Raw genomic sequence first — 18093 nt, forward strand, 5'->3', positions numbered from 1 at the left:
AAAAAATGTGATGAAGGGATGGAGAGGTGGATCAACAGTTAAGAGCACTGGCTGCTCTTGCAGAGATCTCAGGTTTGGTTCCCAGCATCCTTATGGTGGCTAACAACCGTCTATAACTCCATTTTCAGGGAATCTGATGCCCTCTTCAGACCTCCACAGGCATTGCATGACACGGGTGCACTTATGTACATGCAGATGATACACTCATACACATAAAAAATAAAATTAAAATAATAAATTTATTAAAAAAAATAAACTGGTGATGAGCAGGTAGTCCTGAATTTTACACCCTTACTTCTTTTCTGTATTCTTTCAGCCCGCTCTGTCCATCCTCCCCCTTCTCTCTTCCCTTCCCCATTCCTGTTTCAGTCCTTCCTCCTTTTCTTTATCTGTTATTTCAGCAGCACCTTTCATACTTGAGAATCTGCAAAAAGAGCGTTTCTCTAAGGGAAGCCTTCAAATTGGTATCTGAAACATTTAAAAAGTAAAAATATGAACTGTCTGTGGCCTCACATGCTCCCCACAAACAATGTTAGAGGTATTTTGCCAGAATACTTAATAATGTTTGGTTTTGACAAACTTCCCCACATACCAGTAGATTCCTCTCAAGACAGTTTTACTATAGTCTCTGTAAAATCATGAATAACTCATACCACCAAATCTTTTCCAAAGGTTTTTATGCTAACAGTAAAACTCTAAATGGAACCTCAGAAGATGGTACTAAGGACCAGCAGTTGGAATGTAATAAATGCAGTCAGGGCTTGGTGTGTACGGATGCTACTGTTTTTTTCATTCTGACAGTTGCTTGTACGTGAAATTTTTATTGCCTGTGTTCGACAATTCATTTTTCTCAGCTTGAACCTACCAGGTGATTATGATAAATCACTGCCTAGAGATAAAGAATATCATGAGGTTCAGCAAGAACTTGATGATTCTGAGTATTTCTCTAGGGCAGAAGATAAGGAATTCCATATCAACACTTTTGGATGAGTGCCTTCAATGCTTTCCTCGTATATGCCTCAGGGTCTGGAAGAAGGATGTCTCTTGACCTGACTTTCTCTTCTGTGATTGCAGATGATTAGATGTAACAGTGTTGATCGTGTCTGAGACTCAGATTGCAACTCTCTTAGATTTTTTTATACTTAAGTCACATTAAAAACTGTGCCTCCATTTTAAAAAATAAAATCTTGCTAGTTCTTGCTAAGAAGAGAGCATCAAAATCTCATTCTGTTATTCAATGGAGTAGGGGGGAAAATAAGGGGATACCAAGCTCTCTGGGCTCCAGTTCAGGCTCTGGCCTTTGTTAATAATATAAATGAGTTCGTCCTTTTGTACTTCAGTTGCTTTGTCTATGAAATGGAAGGTGATACAACTTTCTTATGAGCACTTTTTAAAAAAAATCAATGAAATGAGATACCTGAACATTCTCAAGGAACACATGCTTGATGAGAATAATTTTAAAGTATCAACTCTGATACAAAGTTGAAAGCAAACGACTTTACATACAGGGACCTGTGTCCACTTGTGCACATGTGTGCACACATATGCACATATGCACACTGGAGCACTGAGAGATGGCCTCTGGGTAGTTTATTCCCAAGATATATGAAATTTCTGAGTTTAAATGCCTTTAGGGAAAAAGTTGTTACTGGAAAGCAAAGCAATGAAAATTTTTGACTCTTAAATCACAATGACAAATATTAATTATGAAATATTTTTTCTACATTTTTCCCATGTAAGCATTAATTGACTAGTGTTTTCAGTACTGAAACAAAAGGATGGCACTAATATTCAGATGTCTATTTTTCATAGTATCAAAGTGTTCATATAAATTTTAAAGATGCAATAGCATTCTGTCTTCTGAGTACATGAGAACTGTGTTTTTTAGCACTGAGCTTCTGTGAGTAGGATGTTTAGAGGTCAAGATCCAATTTAAAATAAGTTATCAGAAGGCTGGAGAGATGGCTCAGCAGTTAAGGGCACCCAGTGCTCCTCCAAAGGACCTGGGTTCAGCTCCTAGCACCCACATGGCAGCTAACAGCTGTCAGCGACTCCAGTTTCAAGGGACCCAATGCCTTCTTATGGCCTCTGTGCACATTGTACAACATGGGTGCACTTACATACATGTAGGCAAAACATTCAAATACATACAATTAAAATTGTTTAAAAAATTTAATTATCACAATGGGGAAAAGGGAGGGTACTTTAACTGAGGAGGGAATAGAGGGGATTATATGGGGTAGTGAGAGGAGAGATAAATCTTAGATGTTACTGAAAAACACATATACAATAAATATATGATTGCATCCGTAGAGCTGAAGGCTATATAACAAAAACCAAAGTGCTGGACAGGAGGAACCTCCTTTCAAGTTGTTGGTCAGGGTAGTCAAAGAGACAGACTCCCCCAAAATAACACAGGCTATTGCCACAGCCCTTGATTGCCACCAAGAACTTAGAGTTAAGATCCTATTGCTAAAGACAGACCACACTTCAGCCACAGAACTTGGAGCAATGGAGCTGGAACTGACCTGAAAGCCTCCTCCCTGGAGACTACCTTTTATGGTATCAGAGGATGCTATACAAGCTGCCAAGGGAGAAAACCAATCAAGGGTCCTAGCCAGCTATGAAGCCTCATAAAAAGGTAAAAGTCCTAATATTAAAGCATAAGAGAAGAATTTAAAGATTCTTGTCCATTCATACAGTACAACAGTAAGAATCCATTAAATTATATTATAAAAAATATACAAACCCATGAGAAATAATCAAGTTAGATAGTTCAAGGAATGGGGAAAGGGCTAGGTTCGGAATAGTTATAGTTTGAGTTTCCCAGGAATCATCAGCCTGTGAACATGGACAGCAGACCGAGTATCAGTACGAATCAAAATGTCTGTTGCTCACACAAGATTCTAATAACCCCACAGGTTTCTCCTGTTGAACCTGGGATTTCTACCTACGCTCCTGAAGGAGTCTCTGTCAACTCTAGCACATCCATTTCCCTGAAGCAGAGATACCACATGAAGGCAACTTACCTTGCTTCTGCTGGTATCCCTCTCAGAAGAGAGGCTAGTATCAGGTTTCTGGTGCTTTCTGTATGTGATGGGTAGAAAGAGGAAGCCTGCTTGCTAACTCGATAGCTAGTTTGTCACCTGAGCATCGATAGGGCACTGTGTCCTAAGGTTCTGCCTGTTGCCATCTTTTCGTAGGACTCAGACACAAAACCAAATACTTGTCGGAGGAGCAGTATTGAGAGGCACACAACCCTTGTCTCTCTCTTGCCCCCATTTTCAACTTTCACCCTATAGATTCATTCACTGAATCCCATTTTTGTGGACCATAAACCTTAATAACTTCTCAGATATCTGATGCTTGTTAGACTCACGGCAGTAAATACTGAACTTTAAGCCAAGCAATCTCTCATACAAATGAATCAGCACAGATTTAAAATTTGATGCCGTTGTGTGTGTGTGTGTGTGTGTGTGTGTGTGTGTGTGTGTGTGTGTGCTTATACAACTATAGGTCTGGAAAGGAAAAGCATACACGAAAGCCTTTGTTTTCTTCTGGATGTAGGGATTAAAAGCACAACATTTTTGCATGAATGTGTATTACATTTTCCAACAGAAAAATCGAGTACTTTTTGAGATTGCATTGTTATTGATGTGTGTTTTCTAATAAACTTCAGAAATCTTTATACCAAGAAATTGGTTATATCTTTACAATTTATAAAAAACACATTTCCACATGGGAATGGGAGGGTAAGGGATAACAGGGAGGGAGGTAATATGCTCAACATATAATATATACCTGTACAAACTTTTTAATAATTTAAAAATATTTACAGCAAAAATGTTTCATAAAGTACAATATGACATATTTTAATGTATGTATCACAATGTGAGGAAATGCTGTCAAGAGCAGGAGACCCTGATCCTGCAAAGATTCTTTAATGACTCTGAAGCCCCTGTGTGAAGGAACCCAGGAAGCATCCTAGGAGAAGAGACATTTAGTCTAATGCCTGACAGTTGATGAGAGGCCATGCAGGTAAAGGAGTGAGCTAATGGGAGAAGAGTTCCAGAAGGATCAGACAGCGGGGCGTGGGGATGCAAGCCTTTACTCCCAGTACTTGAGAAGCAGAGGCAGGTGGATCCTCTTTGAGAGACCAACTTGGAGGCCAGACAATTCTACATAGCGAAACCCTGTCTCAAAACAAAAGGAAAACAACAGCAAAAACAAAAGGACCAGACAGCGTGACATGGACCAAGACTGACGGAGATCCTGAGGACTTGAAAAACAGAGAGAGATTCTGAAAGGCTGGAGCTTAGAGGATGGAGTGAAAACTGGTGGAGGAGACTGTAAACGTAGACATAGGCCAGATCATGAAGGACTTTTCAGGCTTTGGAAACCCAGGACATCCTTCGGTATATAAAGTATTCATTTTATTGGTTACATGGAACAATTAGAAATTGTGCTGAGAGCCTGGAGCCATGTAGAGGAATTTTACAATTCATCATAGATATCATCTCTCCCCAGCTGAATATCTTTCTGAGAGGAACAAGTGTCACTGTCCTAGGGTCCCGTCATTTGCTCCCCCAATACATAGAAGGCACATGTATTAGAAATAAAAGGAAGTCCTTGTTAATGGAATTGCTAAGAGAATTGCTCTTAGGGCCAATTTAGTATAAGACAGGAAACTTGTTTGAAAGACAGTCTCAGTGATTAGCCTAGTTTTAATACTTCACAGAGTTTATATGCTGGTTCCTTATAGTAGCATTCTAAGTAGACTTCTAAGATTCCTAACCATTGTACAGAGCACAATGACTTTACTTGCTGTCTCAGTGTCAACTCCTTTCCTCTGAAGTGTGCTTCTTCAGCAGACCAAGTGTTGCTCAGTCTAATGTAAGAATATCTAATAATGCTCACGGATGCATTATCTGCTGGATGTATACTTGAATTTTTCATGTGGCTTTGTAGAATTGGGCTGCAAGGTTAATTCATCTGCACAGTCATTATATTCTATTTATGAACAACTTACATTTTCAAATTAGAGAAATTTAAATTAAGATACATCTGTGTTCAGGATAGAGGTAATTCTCACTGAGACACTGGTTATCGCATATGAGGTTAAACTGAATCTTTGCCTTCACTCACACAATACGTTTACACTGTGGCCCAGAGACCACCTGCTTTGGAATGGTTGGTATACTAGCTAAAATTCAAATTCCTGAACCTAACCATTGATCTTAGAATGAGGAGAGACGCTAGAGATGTATATTATAAGTTTTGTAGGCCATTCTTTTGCAAAGTTTAAGAACTAAGTAAGCTCATTGGGGATTTATACATTCACAGACAGTATATGTAGCAGGTCCTGGCAGTACTCTGCCTGTTTTCCCCTTCTATCCCAAGAATGCTCAGGAACGAACATGTAAAATTCGGTCCTCTGCCTGAGGCTGTTCTGGGTGTAAAAAGACATTAAGCCTCTGAGTTGAATAAGTGGTTTTGGCTGGGGCATTAGCACTCTCTGGAGCAACCCCTACCAGGCAAAAGTGGCGATTGCAGATAAACACAGTAGAAAAATTCTGAAAGGTCCCTAGCAAGACAGAATGCCAGTTGCATATAGTAATAGCTTACTCACTGATGGACCCTATTAACTTTCCTCCCCTCCCCATCTTTACTGTGTTTCCCAGGATAACTTCATAAATAAGCTACTTGCATCCACATCATTATCTCAAAATTTACTTTGGGGGTGGGGGATTCAAAGTAAAACAGAGAATGTACTTGGAGTTGAAAAACCATCCCAACAGAATTAGTGATAAGATTTGGAGAATGAGGGCTAACAATTTTAAAGAGATGTGATTAAGGTAATCTTGTTAAATATGAGATCTTTGTGGTCCAGAGGGTTTTATCACTTAATTAAAACGGAGTCAGTTCAGGCAGTTTTATTTTTCACACGTGCACTCAGATTTCTGCGTGTCTGCTCATCTTAATACTAAGTTGAACGTGCTCAACATCCTTTCCGACCAGTATATTATAGTTTTTAAACATTAAACCCTATAGTTTTCCTTAAAGAAATCTTCAGACCTTATATGTATATGTATTTTATATATACTGCATGGAGCTTTGAAAACTTAGAATTGAATTTTATCTTTAATAGCAGACAAAATAATTCTTGAACCAAAAATGCAATATTTTGTCTTTTTAAGACAGGGTTTCCCCTAACCCCAGCTGGCCTGAAACTCACAAGTAGACCAGGCTGGCCTTGAACTCACAGAGATCCACCTGCCTTAGTCTCCCAAGTGTTGGGATTAAAGGCATGTGCTACCACACCCAGCTTCCAAAAATGCATTTTAATGTCTTATTTTCCCTCGAACTACATTTTATTTGACCTAATAGCATTACCCGTTTGTGATGCTATAACAAAATATTTGAGACTAGGTAATTTATAAATAACATAAATTAATTTTTTTATAATTACAGAAACTGGGAAGTTCAAGATCAAAGCCCTGGTAGATCCAATGTCCCTAAGAACTGCTCTGGCTGTTTCCCAAATGGTGTCTTCTTCCTGTGTCCTCTGGAGGAGAGGAATATATTGTCACATGACATGAGTCATCTTTTGTAAGGACCTTAAGCCCACTGGTAAACGAAAAGAGCAGTCATGATCTAATTGCCTCTTAAAAGTCTCACTTTACTCATCAAATCGGCCATTAACTTTCAACACCGGAACAGTATTGTATGACTCTTCCTGCGGAGATGTGAGTAAGCATCTGTTCACCCCCAGACAGTTCACTACAGGAGGCGAAAACAATGCTTACTGGGTTCGGTGGAGTCACTTACAGGCGCATGGGTGAGTCAAAGCAGCTGCACCGCCAAAAAGTCCACCCTAGGATAGGTGCCACTCATGAAAGCCGAGTCCCTGGAGTGCCGCGCCCAGCGTATAGGCAGCTCCACTGAAGTGATCCCCTCCCCTCGGCAGTTATCTACCACTTTCAGAACCTTGAGGCCTCGTGGGTATTGAAACTTTCTGAGCGTTCTGAGCCATTTGTGTTTCATTAGCTTCCGGAGTCCTATTAGCTGCCTTCTTTCCTCCAGGAGAGAACATTTTAGAGGCAATAACTACAAAACAAGGTGAAATCCTTAAACTAGAGCATCTAATAAGAATTTCAACCCTTTGTTATTAAAATGCAAGTTCATCTCAGGTGACATTTCTTCAATCTCTTCTTTGTCCTTTCCTAAGATAAATCCCTTTCAGACTGGAATATTTTTATGCTTAATTTTTCAGCCCCAAAGGACCCAGCTGGATATTTTAGGGGGATATTTGGATTTCAGAGTCTGACAAAACAGCTCTGTAGCCTTCCGTGTAGCCTTCTGAGTCCCAGTTTTCTCATCCATAAAAGGGCAATACAATGTTCTTTATTAGGTTGTTTTGAGAGTTAGAGATGCCAATACATGGCAGGTAGATCCTCAAGTAAGCACTGGTTACAAAAAAAATCTCGAAGCACAGCACAAAGACCCAGCATTTATGAGCTCACAGAAGCCCTTGTGGTGTCATATCACATTGTTTTGTTCAACTTGCTCTTTTCATGTCATTTTTGTGCAGTCACCCAATTTGGGCTGAGGAAGGGTTATTTACAGGAGCCTGTGTGGTTAGTGACTGTGGCTTGCAAACGTTTGACTGACTGGCATGGCAGCTAGCTCAAGCAAAAGTCAGCTCCAAGGCTGACTGACATGCAGAATTTAACTAAGCGATTTGTTTGTTTTCCACAGACATTAGTTCATTTTGACAGAACCAGATGTAAACACAATTTTGACATTCTTCAAAGAGCCAGTTAATCTTATCCCACCAGTTTGGAGGTTGTGTGCCTGAAAACAAGTCCTAATTGTAGGAAATATTCCCTTTGGATTGTCCATCGAACCCTGAATTCTATAAGCAATGGCAAATTTTCTGCCACATATTTCCAAGGAAAAGAAGAACCTTGGTTCTTTAATATATTTATTGCTACTACTTGACTTCTTTTTGAAGTCTTTAATTTCTTCCTGCTGCAGAGAATTTTGTATCTATAAGATAAGGATTTGAATGTAAGTCGCTCACTTGAGTGGTAATTCTAGAAACCTATTCAGAGCAAGGGAATGAAGTAATTCTAAGATACATTAAGAGCAGGTTCTCACTGTGGAGAACTGAGGCTCAGTGCATACCAGAGACTTCCAGAGGCCTACCTAAAATATAAGACCTCTCAACTAAGAGGCAAGGAAGCTGGAGTTATTTCTATATGGTTGCTATATTGTTATTTGAGGTTTACTCCTGGGACATTGATTCATGGGCACTTTGGCTCTCCCTGCATGTAGCCAGTGTACACCTGAACCTCAAAAATCCCTTAGGCAGAGAGCCACTCTTGTAAGGAAACAGCTAGTGCCAAGTGACTGTGGCAGGGAGCTAGCTGTCTCTGCTCAATAAGCTCTTATTGCACAGAAGTGAATGGAATTTGCCAAGAGCTATAGGAAATGTCAAATGACCCCAAGACTTCAAATCATTGATTTTCTTACTTACCTCCTGCAGATACATGCTTTAAACATTATCAACTCTGTCAGTACTGAATAATCTGGGGGCAGACCCACCTCTAAAAGCAGTACAAGGCAGTTTCTCTTCTAGCAGAGAATTTGGGTTTTCACCTTCCTTCTTGTAAGTTGTTGTGTTAGTCACTTTTTTGTTGCTGTGACAGAAACACTGACCAAAACAACTTATAAAAGGGAGAGTTTATTTGAGCTTACGGTTCTAGGGGAATTGCAGTCTGTCATGGCAGGGAGGCATGGTGGCTGGAGGTGACTGGAGCTAAGCTCTCATATCATCACACAGGCACAGGAAGCAAGAGAGCGACTGGAGATCTGGCAAGGCTTAAGAACTCTCTAAGCCCACCCCCAGTGACGTGCTTCCTCCAGGATAGCCACACCTTCTAAAACCTCCCAAAACAGCGCCACCATCTGTGGACAAAATGTCCAAATACTTGGAGCCTATGGGAGACATTTTCATTCAAACTACCAGAATTGTTAAGGCCATGTGGCCCTTCAATAAATCATTTTGACTCTTCTAGATTTCAAAAGATTTCTTCCAGACTTGAGCATAATTAGCCTACAAAGTAAGCCAATGGAGTTTTATATATGTTCTATGGATTGAGTAGAGATTGGGAGAAAAACGAAGCTGTATGTATGTGCAAACATGCACACCTATTTTGGTACTATGTCTGCTCATATTTATTCTGAGGAAATTTCTACTCCAAAAATAAGGGAAAAAATCATAGTAGTATTGAGAATATATAATTTTCAAATGAATTTTTTTCCTGACAGCAAATGTTCTCTGCTGCTTACAAATGAAAACATATTTTCCACATTAGGATAAGAACAGAGAAAAGAATTTGAGAAAGATTGGTATATATTTGTTTTTCTTATGATCAGCATGATTAATGGTCTATAAAGATGAATGTAAGTTGAAAATTTGTTTAAAAATAATCTGGACTTGTTTCCCCTAGCGATGCAAATTTCTTTGAATTTCCTTTTTGTATTCAGAAGGGTATTAGGATTATTCTCTCTCTCTCTCTCTCTCTCTCTTATATATTATATATATACACATATGAGTTTCTGTGAAAGCATGCAGTTGGCTGATTTAGCCTGTGTTGGTCTTATTACCTAATATATGCAATCTTTTACAGTGTTTGCTCCCAGGTTGTAGAAAGGTCTGTAAGGGGCAGTAGCCAGGAGCTCAAGCCCACAGCTTCAGTTCCCTCAGGGAATTTATATCACACTGTGAATAAAGGAAATCAGGTATTTCATGATAAAGATGAATTCACTGTGGGGGACATATCAAAGAAAAGGAAACCACATTCTATACTATCACGTCCCCCATTATTGGCTGTGACCTTCCTCCTTGAATCCTATAAGGGGATGCCTAGACTGGGCTCACACTGAGTTGAAGACACAAGTCATTGTTAACTATGGGTTTGAGTTTCAGAAAGTTGATGGTCACTCTGTAGCTGTTGTCCCCATACACTGAGGAAGCAAAGCCATATGCAGAACTTTCTGATAGGGCTTGGCAACTCTGGCTACCTGTTCACCTTCTGAGCTTTCAGAATCCTAGAAGTACTGAGTGAGTTCCTAAGCTTCTGTAGTAAGCCAGTGTTTGCTTATTGGGATACTGAGGATATGGAGACCACAGAAGAAGATCTGTGAGTCAGATTCGCCTCTGGAACTTTTTAATACCTGGGAACACATACATACAGGAGGAGACTGTTCACGCTAGTCTAGTGCAGTGCACCCAAACTTACAAAGTGGGTAATTAATACTCAGCTATCCCAGGCTCTCTGATGGTTAGTTATGTTTGGGAAAGAAAGCTTGTGTGTGAAAGTGCTGAGAAACACAAAAGCCAAGTCAGAGCTGGCTTCATAGACTTTATTTTACAAACTTCCAGAGATCTGAATCCTTTTCATAGGAAAAGTGAAGTTATTAAAACTTGTAAAGTTTGTATGTGTGTACAGGGAAACACCCTAATCCAATGTGTTTGAGTTTCTTTTGGAGGTCACCTTTCCCCACCTTGAGAGCACAGACTAGTATTTAAAACTTTAATATGCCTGAGAATCAGTAGAAGGTTTTAGAACGTGGATACCAGACTGTCCTCTGAAAGACTGGAGTCAGGAAAAGCAGTGACTAGAAGTCTGTTTTTCAAATAGCCTGTCTGATGCTAAGTATAGCTGACAAGTGCATCTAATTTTGAGGAAAATTATTTTAGAAAAGCTCAAATGATAAAAGATTTTTAAAATTACCAAGAAGAGATCTTGCTATAGAGATTTAAATACTTCAAAGAAGCAAATCACAGATAAGTGGTATTTTGACATATACAGGATGATAGGAAAACAGCCAGCAGCATGATATGAGACATTTACCTGGATGTTTACCTGGAGCTCATGTGCATTAGTATTTTGTTTTATATGTACCTTTTTTTTTTACATTTACTAGGTTCATACTGATATTCCCCTTTGGACATGATAAATGTAACCATCTTAAAGGTCTATCATGTCATGAACAGGACTACGACCTTGAAAATGTTCAACTAGATATTTTACTAAACCAACATTTATTAAATACATATCTATTGAAAGTTTTTCCTGTCTTGACCCTATGCCAGACATCAGTATGATGTCACATTTGAACTTTACAATCAGTGATGCATGATGTCCTCTATTTCTTGGCTTTTATAAAATATACAGACTCAGACAAAAATAATGTCCTAAAGCAAAGAGGTGTTGTTTACTTAGTTTTATTCAATTTAGTCACCAAATCTTTCTGATAACTCTGAGGAGGGATATGCACAGTCTCCTCATAGACAATTTCAACTCACAGTTAAAAGGGATGATAATCATACAGGGAAGGTGTGCATAAAAAGCTAACACGTTTCTCTGTGAGCATTAAAGTCATAGCAAGCGCAGGATTTACGGGAGTCACATTACTCCTCAAAAGTGATGGTACTGTTAGAAACATAAAACCTGAAGATTTTTTTCCTTTTGTAGTGCTAATGATTGAACCTAGAACTTCTCCTGCTAGACAAATTTGCCGCTGAGTTACATTCCCAGTCCCTGAAAATAGGACGCAATGTTGCAACGGTTACATAACACCAGATCCGTCCGTCGTCCACCGCCCTCCCCGCGCCCGCCCCAATTTCATTGCCAAGGCCCTCAGCCTGCTGATGAACCTCCTCGAAGTTCGCTTTTGAATATAGTCCATTGTATCAAACGATTCTTAAAGAAGTGCATCCGCAGAGGTTTAGTAAAATGCCTGCCGTCTTCACGTGGGACTCTGGGCTCCATCTGCACTCTGAGCTTTGTCCTGGAGGCTTGGGCTCTCTGGTCCCTGTTTAGCTACTTTTCTTGTTCTGTGCTTTTGTGTCATAAACATGTTTCATACGGGTCTGTTGAAGCAGGGCAAGGAGATAACGGTGGAAATGGAAAAAAATATTAGCTTAAATTTGGGCTCTGTCAGCAGAGGCTGGTCAAGAAAGGGAAGGGGGTAAGGCTGGAGAGATGGCTTAGCTATCAAGAGCAATGGCTGTTCTTATAGACGACCTGGGTTTGGTTCCAAGCACCCATATGTTTGTTAACAACCATCCATAACTTTGGTTCTAGAAAATCTGATGCCCTATCGTGGCCTCCACCAGCTTTGCACAATATGGGTGCAATAACATATATTAAAGAAAAATTCATGCACGTAAAATTAAAAAAAAATAAAAACAAAGAAAGGGAACATGGTAGAAGAAGGGGCATAAAGGATGTAAGAACCAGAGGAAGGGACTGAGAGTTGTGGAATGCTGCTTTCTGGGCAAAGTGGCCAGTACAGTCCTAAACTTCCATCATCCATGATAACTTGCATTACATTGAGCCTTTAGCAGTCCCAATACCCCATCACAGACAAGGAGGGGCTCACAAGGACCTGGCTGTCCTTAAGAATTTATAGGCAGTTAATGGAGAAGGACTCATGAGACCCCATACCTCCCAGAGAGTTTATAGAGAGTTAATGGCTGCAGAAGGGGAGGAGTTCAAGAGGCCCCACCCCTCCCTGAGAATCTATTAGCAATTAAAGGTTACTAGGGAGAGAAAGAGACATTTTCTTCAGTGGTGCACCCACTAGTAAGTTGTTCATGTTCTTGTAATAACCTTACCCATGCTCCTTTAAGTAACTTCTATTAAACTCATTGGTACACACACACACACACACACACACACACACACACACTTGTTCACCATGATCAAGTTGGCTTTATTCCAGAGATGCTGAGATGGTTCAACATTTGTAAATCAATAAATGCTATAAATTTCATAAGTGGATGCAAGAATAGAAATCACATGGCCATCTCAATAGATGCAGAAAAGGCTTTTGACAAAATACAGCATGTATTTATGTTCAAGTACTGAGGGTGAATATGTTATATTCATGTGTGAAAATGTCAGAATGAAGTCCATTATGTATAAATAATTTATGTTAGTTTAAAAATAAGTAAGGCGGGAAGGGGATTTGAAAGGAAAATCAGTTCAGCTCCTGATAACAGCACCTACATTTTCCTGATGAACTCCTGGATTTTTTACCATCAATGGCCAATAAGATTTTGCCTGGAGGGTGAATATGTTATATTCATGTGTGAAAATGTCAGAATGAAGTCCATTATGTATAAATAATTTATGTTAGTTTAAAAATAAGTAAGGCGGGAAGGGGATTTGAAAGGAAAATCAGTTCAGCTCCTGATAACAGCACCTACATTTTCCTGATGAACTCCTGGATTTTTTACCATCAATGGCCAATAAGATTTTGCCTGTTAACTGTTATTTACACCTACAGGTACTGTTTCTTTCAGGGCATATAGCTGCTTCAGGAACTCACCAGCACAGGCAGCACTAGGGGATGGTATTCTCTACAAGGGCATAGAGTGGACCTGGAGCAAGCCCTCCATTACCAACCTAGGGACTGAGAGTGAAAATACCCCTGGGATATCATAATCCTTCTGAAAAGGGCTACCTCTGATCCTCTTCTTTAGGTTGGGAGTTGAACATATGTTAAATATTAAGGAATTTTCTTCTGTGGGTTTTATTGTTCTGATTGTGTTCCAAAATGCACTTTTCACAATCTGTGATTATCAGAATTTTTATCTGTTTGCTTTGTTCCCTCATGTCTCCTTTTCAGTAGATCATAAGCTATGTTCCATACTCAGGGCATATTGATTTGGTGAATGAATAGATAAATCCTTAAAAGAAGACTCATCTTTTAACCAGCTTTCTCCTCCATAATTAACCCCCTCCTAGGAAATGAGGGAGAGTGATGCAGAGAAGGCAGGCTGGCCTGTAGGGTTGTTAGAAGATCGCCTCATCCATTGCTTGTTTCTAGATTGGAGGAATCAGATCTGTCTTCAAGTCTTTTATTCTTTGGTTCGGTTTTTCCCAAAGCCCAGTCAAGCACTGGCAGTCTTCATACTCCAAACAGATGAGTAAAAGCTTCTCTTTCTTGGAGCCCATATGCATTTTTGGAAAATTGTTCTAGGTACCTGAGGAGGGATTGGGGTTTAAGGGGTAAATGAAAGTGACTCTGGAGAACGGAGCCCAAGCTTCTTCCCCTCAGGACAGCTTCCCTTAAGCTGTGAGTCAAGAGGCTGCATGCACTCACCGTGAATAACTAGTTCCTAACTGATGACTTGGACCTCAACAAATGAAACATCCAAAAACAATTCTTGAGGGAACTCTGATCTACCTGCCCGGGCTGGCAAGCACAAGGCAAAGAAATTTGAGCCTGTAAGACAGTTTGAAGACACAAATAATATTTGTAAAGGCATAACAGAATATATGTCTAAAGCAAATTTAATATAATCAGGAAAGCAGACCAGAGAAGGACTTCACAGGGCCTGAGGAGAGGTCCCATATGAAAAGCTGGAAGTCCTCTCTTATGTACAGATATATTTATTTAGATAATGTGGTGTTTAACAATCAGGAAACTGCATGAAAATTTAAATTCTGACGACTTTTGAAAACTTGGAAGATCTGGGTAACACTGGTATCCCATCTCACACAGCAGCATCTCCAGAAGCCAGGTATAGCTCTGCTCTTCACTGAAATACATACATATCTCCTTTTGATTAACCAAGTCCACTGCTACCTATGGGTTTACCTTCTCCCCGCTCTACCTGTTCATATTGGTCTAAGTAGGCTGCAGAAATTTCAACTCTGGACCATAGAACAGATTCAAGATCTCTAAAGGGACGTTTTTCAGTAGATATTTTATCATAGTTAATGTGACTGTATTGGATGGATATCCACAGGGGACACACAGAGAACATTTCTTGAGCTGACCACTGGTCATTGGTTGAGAATTTCTAGGTGGCGATAGTAGTAGATTTCCTACTGCCTTGTAGTACTTGTTTTAATATGTGAACACTGCTTTGAATTTTAGCCAGTGTGTGGTGATCTTTCTGTAAACATTCTAACCTCTTTTGTACAATAAAACTATACTTTAATTTTTATACCTTCACTTTCATTTGTTCCAAATGGATAAATATCTCTCTATTGGAAAATTTCCTTTGTCTCAGTAAATGTATGTCTGCTATTAGTTCAGATTAGTTTTGCCAAATCATTGAATATAATATCCTCAGGGTAGAATAAATTAATACATTTGTAAAGGTATTTCCACTAAGTATTTTTCCATACTAGTCAGGAAAAAAGAGATTAGAAAAATTTAATGGAGGCTTCGGAGAGGGTTTCTAAATGCTGATGCAAGTTCTAATTGGTTGTAACTGGTGCCTTTCATGTTTCTGAAGACAGAGCCACTTCCTTAAGGACTCTACCCTTGGCCAGCTTCGAGGAAAGGTACAGAAGCCAGGCACACCATTTGTCTCTTTCTGTCTCTGTTTCCTCTCTTACTCATAACTTTATCTCACATAGTCTAGGGTGTTAGTCAAGGAAAGAGGCTTGTTCTCAGCAGCTTAGACACTAATAAGGGTGGAGGAATTAGATGTGTGGCTTTCAAAGGAGCCTCTGCAGCCAGTAGCAGTTGTGAACTTACTGGAAAAGCAGATTCTCAATACTCACCACAGACTTTAGGACAGAAAGTCTCAGGTAGGATCCTGGAGCCAGTGTTCTCCAAGACCTCCAGGTGCAGGTGAGTCAGACATACATCAAAGTTTGAAAATCCCATTGTTCTACATCTAGTTTACAGAAATTATATTCTAAATTACTCCACAAAGCTTCCTATGAAGAAAAATAAGACATGAGATCTATAGCATTCAGTAAGACAAGCTGTTCCCTTTGTGAATCTTTCCTGACTAGTATAAAAGTGCTGTGCTATGCAGGTATTTAAGGATAGATGTGTTATAAACAGGATCAACCTTTAAGGTAACTGTGGAAAGGTGAAACATTTTACTTCTTGTTTATTTTTAGGGTCCTTTCTCAAGGTTTGGGGCACACTCAGCTCATGAGTATCTGCACTGACTAACAATCTGTACATGTTCTCTTTAATTTTTATATGTGTGTGTCTTTGAAAGTGTTTGTGTATGTTGTGCATATGTGTGGGAGGATGCATGTGTGTACATGTGGAAGTCAAAGGACTATCTTGGGTATTGTTCTTCATCTATTTTCTTTTAGGAGACAAGGTCTTTTCACAGGCCTGGAACTTACCAAGTATGCTACTCTGGCTGGCCAGCAAGACCCAAAGATCTGCCCGTTTCTACCTCCTCAGTACTGGAATTTCAAATGCATGGTTTCTGAGAATTGGACTTGGGTCCTCAAGCACTTTACTTATTTAACTATTTCCCCTGCTTTCCTGTTACCTTTAAACAATCTCCTGTCCATTGTCTATAAATCAGAAAGATAGGATCAAGTAGTATACCCTGAGCAGCTGTTTGGTCAAAGCCATGGACATACAAAGGATAAAAACTGTGATATATTTTGAGCAGTTAACAATGTAGCATGTTAGACAAACCCTCTACCACAGAGCTATATACCTAACCCACAATCAGTCACTATGAAAAGACTGGAAAGGTAAGTCTTTACATCTCCTTCCCCTACCACACTCTCCCTAGTTCTCTTTGGGAGTACCTGAACTTTGAAATCAAAAGAATTCACAGTCTGAATTTTTTCTGCAAAAAACAAATCAATTTTTCTCTAAATACTATCTTGTATCACCTGAATATGTGGATCAATTTTGTTCATAAAGACAGAGAAAGTCAGGCATGCGGGATCATGCTTGCGATTTCTGCACTCAACAGTAGGGGGCGCCTGGAGGATTTGAATTGACAAGCAGTCTGAGCTACATAGTGGGTTTGAGACCAGCTGGGGCTACACTGTGAGACCTTGACTGAAACCGAACAAAAGCAAAACAAACAGAAAATATAGAGAAGAATTTAAGACCTAGACTTGGAAAGAAGGATGTAATCTACTTGTTTATTATTATTTACTGTGGAAGTTGGGAGTCCTTCCACTTCTAATTTTAATTAAGTTTAATTCTATATTCATGCCATAATTATAACCATGGTTTTATGAGCCTCTGGTTGACTTCAGAATTCAAATATCAATTCTAAAAGTAATATTCAGAAAAGACTGGATATTTCTCAAGAGATCACTTTCCCAATCAAAAATAAGATTAATTAAGATGCAAAGGAAAGAAAAGGTCATTTCTGGCTCTTGGAGCTGGACTAGCACCCCACCTGGACCTTGCATTCTCCTGTTGAACGCAGATAGTTTCATAGATGCCACCATCAAAAAGGTCTTTCTGTGACTATTAAAACAAAAACAAGACCACTCTGAATTCACATTTGAGCACACACAAAATATGAACACTGTCCAAGCCACAAAATAGCAAACAGGTATCTCTGTCAACTGATGGGAGTGACTGCTTTACTAATTACAGTTTTAGTCACTCTCTCGTCTGCCCTGCACATAAAAGTGGTTGAAATATGCAATCCTAAAATCGTCCCTGCTTCCCAGCCTGCTTGTTCAGAACATCTTCAGATCCCTCTGTCAAAGCCTAAACCTTTAAGTTATCTCTGATATTCTCTCCCTTGGACACTACACATACAGTTGCCCAGGGTGTTTATTAGTTCCTACCACAAGTACAAACCCAACTATTGAAACACAGGGGTATTACTGGTGGTCTTTCACCAAGGAACATTCTAGGCTGGTTACCTAGCTATGTCCATTCTGAACAAGAAACCCGTATTTGATTTGTTAGCCTTGCCTCTAGACTCTGAACCTGGCTCTGTCACTGTTGATTTGAGCTCTTCTCTTATTAGTGGAGTGGGTTCATATGCAGAAATTTTGACAAAAGAGTCACTTCCTTCTTAGAACCTAAACTGAAATTCAGCCTTCGATTTATAGAGAAGATAGTAACTAACTGCTAATATTCTATACTGAATATTTTAAATAAATTAATTTTGTTTGATCTTTGCAATAAGTTTATGAGGTGGACATAATTATCGCATCCATGTTATAGATGAAGAAACTGAAATACAGTGAATTAAGTTGTCCAAGATCATATTGCTAATAGTGAAACCAAGATCAAGTTCAAATTGTCTAACATTGTATCTTT

At 39.4% G+C, this 18093-nt stretch overlaps 1 protein-coding gene across 3 annotated transcripts in view; it reads left to right on the top strand.

Annotated features, from left to right (window-relative positions):
* The window catches only part of Plppr1 (phospholipid phosphatase related 1), a 301822-nt gene that overhangs the window by 174573 nt on the left and 109156 nt on the right, over positions 1-18093 (top strand). The window contains exon 1 of one of the 3 annotated variants that reach the window (XM_029555428.1): positions 6817-6838. The exons of the other annotated variants lie outside the window; for them this stretch is intronic. The gene's annotated coding sequence lies outside the window, so the exon portion shown is untranslated. Of the gene's footprint in view, positions 1-6816; positions 6839-18093 lie in introns of those variants that run through there. 3 annotated transcript variants of the gene reach the window in all.

The sequence above is a fragment of the Nannospalax galili genome, unplaced genomic scaffold, assembly GCF_000622305.1.
Source record: "Nannospalax galili isolate Female #2095 unplaced genomic scaffold, S.galili_v1.0 scaffold125, whole genome shotgun sequence".
Lineage (NCBI taxonomy): Eukaryota > Metazoa > Chordata > Mammalia > Rodentia > Spalacidae > Nannospalax > Nannospalax galili.